Raw genomic sequence first — 6,557 nt, forward strand, 5'->3', positions numbered from 1 at the left:
AAAGCGTGCAATCGATGGCTGCTCCAAGGCAAAAAAAATTGACTCCTGCCTGGTTGTTGCCACAGCCACAGCGACTGCGACGCCGGCAGCGACTGCAGCAGCGACTGCGACTGCTGTCATCGTCAATTAGTTTTCTCACCGCAGACATAACAATATATTTTATGTATCGCTCGATTGTTGCCGCGCTTCGCATCCTTGACCATTGCCTCGGTTCGCTCTCTGTTTCTGTTTTTTGCATTTTTCCGCCGAAAGGGCCAACAGCAGCCGCAGTCGAAAAATTTCCTAATTGGGTCGAAATTCCAATCTAACAACGATTTCAAATCGCCTTCTTGACAATTTCGCGGCTGCTGTTTTTGGCCATTTGCTGCTGCTGCTGCTGCTGCTGCCAACTTATTTTGACAGCCATAAAATTGTGCGACCCGATAAGGTTGTTCTTGTTGTTTGTTGTTGTTGCTGGTTGTTGTTGTTGTTGTTGCAGCTGCCAGGTGCAATATGACGATTTGGTCTGTGTTGCGCGCTTTTGTGCGCGTTCCTCTTGCTTACTTCTTATTATTAAAGGACATTCAAAAGTGGTAAAAAAAAAAGGGCAGCAGACATTGCAGTTAATATGAAGCAAGTACAGTGAAAGCTCACTTGGGCGAACAACGAACGGCGGTCAAGATTGGTCTGGTTCGTTTTTTTTAATGTTCTCTTAGTTTTGCCAAAAATCGGCCATCAATATCGGCTATAACAGGACAGGTAGGGTAAATATAGAAGTCACGCCTTCTTAAATGGACAAAGTTTAAGATCTGATTTGAATAGAACATTTCGTTAGAAGAGTTTTCACTGTACTTCCCAAATTGTCTGTTTGAGCGTTTTGAACCCAGAGACAACTCACTTGTTTCTTCTTTCTCACTTCTTTCAACGTAATCGATAAATATCGAACTATCGAAATTCTATTTATTATAAGAATTATCCACAAACATAGTTTCTTGTTAATTTCAATATTTCGAAAATTTCGTTACGTGCAACATTCATCGATAATTATCGTATGTCAAGCTCAGATAAGATTTATTTAAATTCGCAACCGAAACCTTGTTCCAATGTAATCGATAAATATCGATTTCCTTTTCTACTTTTCTTTTCCTTTTTTATTGGGTTTATTGAACCTTGTTCTAACACTATCGATAAATATCGATTTTCTTATAATTCTCATATATAAGAGTTAGCCACAAGCTAATTTCAAGTTTTCAAAAATATGCTTTAGAGCAACACTTATCGATAATTATCGGTTTTAGATTCCGTATTCAGCTTCTCGTAAACCAAGCTCAGATTTGGTTTATTGAACTTTGTTCCAGCACTATCGATAAATATCGATTATTGTTAGTTCGAGCAGATTAAATATTTTGAAATTTTAAAACACTTTAGTTAATATATTTAGCCAATTTCGCGTTTAGGACAATCTCACCTGATTCAAAGGTATATTAGGGGTATTCCCTAGTTGGGGGCAGTTTCTACTTGAACACTCGTCTTTGCTTATTATTTATTTAATATTTTTCAATAAACTCAAGACCTGCACAAATATGCCAGGAACGGAAATGTCCGCTAAAACACACACACACACACACACACACACATATACACACAATACACACACAATACACACTCGAAGTAATGAGCAAATACCGAAAGCCAAAGGCGGAAGTTGACACGACAGCTGGCAACAATCAAAGCTGCAACACGCACAGCACACACACACACAGCACACACACACACACACATATACACACACGTGTATAGAGAGAGAGAGAGAGCTTTGATTGGAATTTCGTGTTCTATCACTTAGCCAACTGGCAATCTGTTTGAAATGCCAACGAACTATCGATGTCAGTTGGCAATTTCGCGTTTTTGCATGCCACAAAAATCTCGAAGTCTGTAATTTTTTTTTTGGTTTGGCAAAGCGAACCCTTTGATTAAAAATACGTTTGCCAATAATTGCGCAGCAGCTGCCATTTTGGATTTGTCTGTGGCAAAGTAAAGGAGAAGCAGAAAAAAAGGCGGGCGTGAAACATGAATTATGCGGCAGCAAAGGCAACTTGTGGCACGGTTGATCGCGAGGCGTCGAAAGCGCTGGATAAGCCGCACAAACACAAAACAATACAAAATGCTTCAAAGCAGCAGCAGCCAAAAACAAAAGCAACAACAACAACAACAAGTAGTTGGCTGCAACATGTGCCATGTCCAGACCTCAGTCCGTGCCACGCCGGACAATGGACAAGCTACGAGCCGCAGCTGAAGCTGAAGCTGCTGCTGCTGCAGACAGCTTGCAGTTGTATTACGAATTTATCTACCTGAGCAGCAACCATCGTCAATCGTCCATCGAGATGGTTGTTGTTGTTGCTGTTGCCGTTTTGGGTTCCCAAAGGAGCAGCTACATAATGGCCACCGCACGTCAACGGGCTGCCGTTGCCAGTTGCCAGTTGCCAGTTGCCACTGTGTGCTGCAACTTGCACAGCCCAACCGCCAAACGGGCCAACAATGTTTTGCCGTTTTCGCTGGAAAACAACCAAGAACCTTGCAGTCGCCGGGCAACGACTGCGCCATACTCAGTTCGCACGAAAACTCTCTCAAAATTCCTCTCGCTTCGCTCTAGTTATCAAACAGGAGAACTGTGTCTATTAGCTTAATTCCACTGTCAACATTTCGTACATTTTGTTTGCGAATGTGAAATATGTTGCCTGTACGTTTTCCTATAAGAAGTCACATTTTTCACATTTCCAAAAAATTTTATATGCCCAATTCCACTGTCAACATTTCTTACATTTTGTTTGCGAATGTGAAATATGTTGCCTGTAGCTTTCCCATAAGAAAACATATTTTTCACATTTCCAACAAATGTAATATTTCAATAGCCTAAAAGTGTTTGCAAATGTGAAATATGTTGCCTCTACGTTTTTGTACCTTACACATTTGTCACATTTGCAAAAAATGTGACATTTTCAATAGCCCAATTCCACTGTCAACATTTCTAAAATTTTTTTTGCGAATGTGAAATATGTTGCCTGTACGTTTGCCCATAGGAAAACACATTTTTCACACTTGCCAAAAAATGTTGGCATTTTCAATTGCCTAACTCTACTGTCAACATTTTTTACATTCTTTTGAGAATGTCACATTTTGTTCTAATGTGAAAACAATAGGTCTGTAAAAAAAAACACGTTATTCACATTTGCTAAAAATGTGTGTTTTTTTTCGATGAATTCTCAAATTTCATTTCGCATGTTATGAAAAATATAAAAGTATCAATACCACAAACAGCTGAAATTAAATACAATTAAATTAAATTTTACTAATCCCACAGTTCTTAACATTTAAAGATAACCAAATCCCGCAAAGATCCCATTAAATGGAGCCCCTACTTCGAGGAAGTATTAATTGACCTTTGGAAGGAAACATTTGCTAAGGTTAATCAAATCAAAACGTTCAGCTGGAATTGCAGAATGTGAAGTTTGTAAATTTAACATTTTTTGAGCATAGTGGAATCAGGCTATTAGAGATGTGACATTTACAGCAGATCAAGTGAAAATTATCGAAATCATATCAAATCGATAAGCTGTTCATTTAAAGAAGCGGCACTTTAGCCATTCACATTCGGGCACTTGCTAATGGAATTGGAGAATGTGAAGTTTGTAAATGTAACTTTTTTTGATCATAGTGGAATCAGGCCATAAGAGTGTTCGCTTAAACGAGTTTTCATATGGAGCTTCCCTTGAAGTAAAGTATACTGAAGCAATATACGAATATACTTCTTTCTCACGGGGAACAGGGCATCTGAAAAAGGCCTGGCCTGTGCCTGGGCCTGGGCCTGGTCTCCGCTTGGACCTGGTCTCTTTCTCTCGTACCCGAGCTGGGGCCAAGGCTTTCTGCTTATCAATACATTTGATATCTGCGCTGGCTTTTGCAGACGTCGTCGTCGTCGCGTCGTCGTTCGAGGCATCCAATTGGTACGCTGCACATCCTCACATATTCAGCTACCCCTGCTTCCTGCCCCCTCCCCCAACCCACCTCTGCTCCTCCCCTACCCTCACCTGAGCTGTCAGGCATTTCTGGCTGCCTTTAAAGATTGGCTGCGTTTGCGTAGGACTCACGTATGTACTTTGATGTGGATTGCTGGCCATTGTTGTTGTTGTTGTTGTTGTCGTTTTTGTTGTTGTTGTTGTTGTTGCTGCTGGAGTAGCTGCTGGCAGTTAACATTTCGAATGCCATACAAATCGACTAGCGGACATTGGAAATGGCCAACACACACACACACACACACACACACACATATGCAGAGGTATATCTGCAACGTCTGCTGTTGCTGTCACTGATTGTTGTTGTTGCTGTTGTTGCTGTTGTTGCTGTTGCTGCTGTTGCTGATGTTTTTGTTGTTTTTGTTGTTGTTGTTGTTGTTGTTGTTGCTGCTCGGTGGCATTGTTGTATTGAATTGTAGCTGCTGCTTGTGTTCTGTTCAATGTTTCAATTCAATTCCTGCGAAATTCTTAACAGAAAAAAAAAACAGCAGCTTAAAAACAAGCAAAGCAGTAAGAAGTTATCCAAGTGTTGTCGCAGCTCCAATACCCTGCTTTTCCTACTTTTGGCTGATGGTTCCTATTAGAGATATATATGATATAGTTGCCCCAAGTCAGCCCAAATAATTTAAGTTTCGCGAGATTGTTGCTATAGTGAAGCTTAAGTATATACAAAACTATGATATTTATATTATTTTGCTGCTTTTTGATTGTGCCTCATAGAGATATGTGATATAGTTATGTTAGTTATATGTATATGCCTCGTATTTCAGAAGCATATTATACTTCAATATTGAAGAGTTCTAGCCAAGCTATGTTAAAAAGAAAACAAGTTCCTTGAGATTCTTCCCATAGGGAAGCTATAGTATATAGTAAACTATGATGTGCATAATATTATGTTTCTATTTAGATTGTTCCTATAAAATATATATGATATAGTTGCCCCAAGTCAGATCTATCTTACTCGAATTCTGGATGCATATTGTAGCTCATATTTGCAGAGTCTAAGCCAAGATATGTTTGGAAAAGAAAAAGCTTTTATTATTGTATATGGATGCTATTTTTGATCCAATACAAAAAACATCTATAAAAAAAAGCTTATTCAAGCAAAAAATTCAAATTTCGCGAGATTGTTCCTATAGGTATAAATTACTATTTATACCTATTTATAGTAGACTATAATAAGCATAATATTTCTCATATATATTATAGGAGTATAAAGATTCCTGCAAGACTTAAGATATCTTTAAGATCTATTAGAAGTTATATCAGAGCGTGAGAGACTAGAAGCTGCTGGACAGACGGATGGACATAGATATAACGACTCGACTCAGGGATGTTCTTCTCCCTAATAAAACTGAAATACCCTTTGGAAATGAATCGAACAGATTGCCTCAAGTTTTAGCTACAGTTGCAAAAAAGTCTTGCAAGTCTTTGTAGCCAACGCGACGTATACGCAATTTCAGTTAAAGTCTTAAGCCGCTTAGCAAGGCAACAAAGTTTTTCGCACAGTGTAGCTTATGCTGAGCCTGCTGCTGCTGCTGCTGCTGCTGCTGCTTAACCATTTTGGCCAACATGGATATGTAGTCGCTCGTATTGTATGGGGATTTGGCCTCTCTTCACATTGTTGTTGTTGTTGTTGTTGTTGTTGCAGTCACGCCGCTTCTGTTGCTGTTGCCGACAATAGCTGCAACAGCAACACGAAGAAGAAGACGAGGCAGAACAGCAACAACAGCTGCATAATCAAATTTTCAATTTCGTTTCCTTTCTGGCATTTGCATAATTCCAGCCGAAGAAATGCCCACAACATGAATCTACAGTTTTTCCCAAGTGTTCGTGAAAACTTCGCTCAACAAATGGAAATTATCTGCGCGGCGGAAAATTTGCTGGCAGCAAATGCAAATTATGCCAGCCCACACACAGAGAGCAGAGATTCGATATGAAAGCGCCTTTAATTTCATTATGGAGCATTCATTTTATTTGACTTGCATTTCGAAAAGATTTTACAAAACGGCCAAGAAGAATGTTCAGCACAAGTTGAATCGATTAAGCATAACTTCAACAGGAAAGAATTAGATTGAGAATTTTTATACTTATTTTCGGACAATTTTAAATGTAGCTAAAATAAATTTTGTATCCCAGAACTTGATTTGAGCTGAATGAAGAATAAATCTGTAATTGTTCCCAACCCGAAAACTAATAAAAATCTTTCTAATATAAAGCTTGTGATTACTTTACTAAGATATGTTTATAAGGAGTTGTATATATCGTAACTCCTGATTATAAAGATCTTGATCCAAAAACTTAATTTGAACTGAATGTGAAACAAATCTGTTGTTGTTCTTAGCCCGGCGTAGTTCTTCAAACTAGTAAAAATCCTTGTAATATAAACAAGCTTCCCAAATATAAATATATTTTAATATTGATTAAATAATAGTTGTATATCTCCGTTACAATCTATAACTCCTGTAGATTATCTTCCCAACTTTTCTTAGTTATCTGCCGCGT

This window comes from Drosophila montana, unplaced genomic scaffold (assembly GCF_035044405.1).
Source record: "Drosophila montana isolate Dmon_TW-CO22-7 unplaced genomic scaffold, ASM3504440v1 contig_3529_1, whole genome shotgun sequence".
In the NCBI taxonomy this organism is placed as follows: Eukaryota; Metazoa; Arthropoda; class Insecta; order Diptera; family Drosophilidae; genus Drosophila; species Drosophila montana.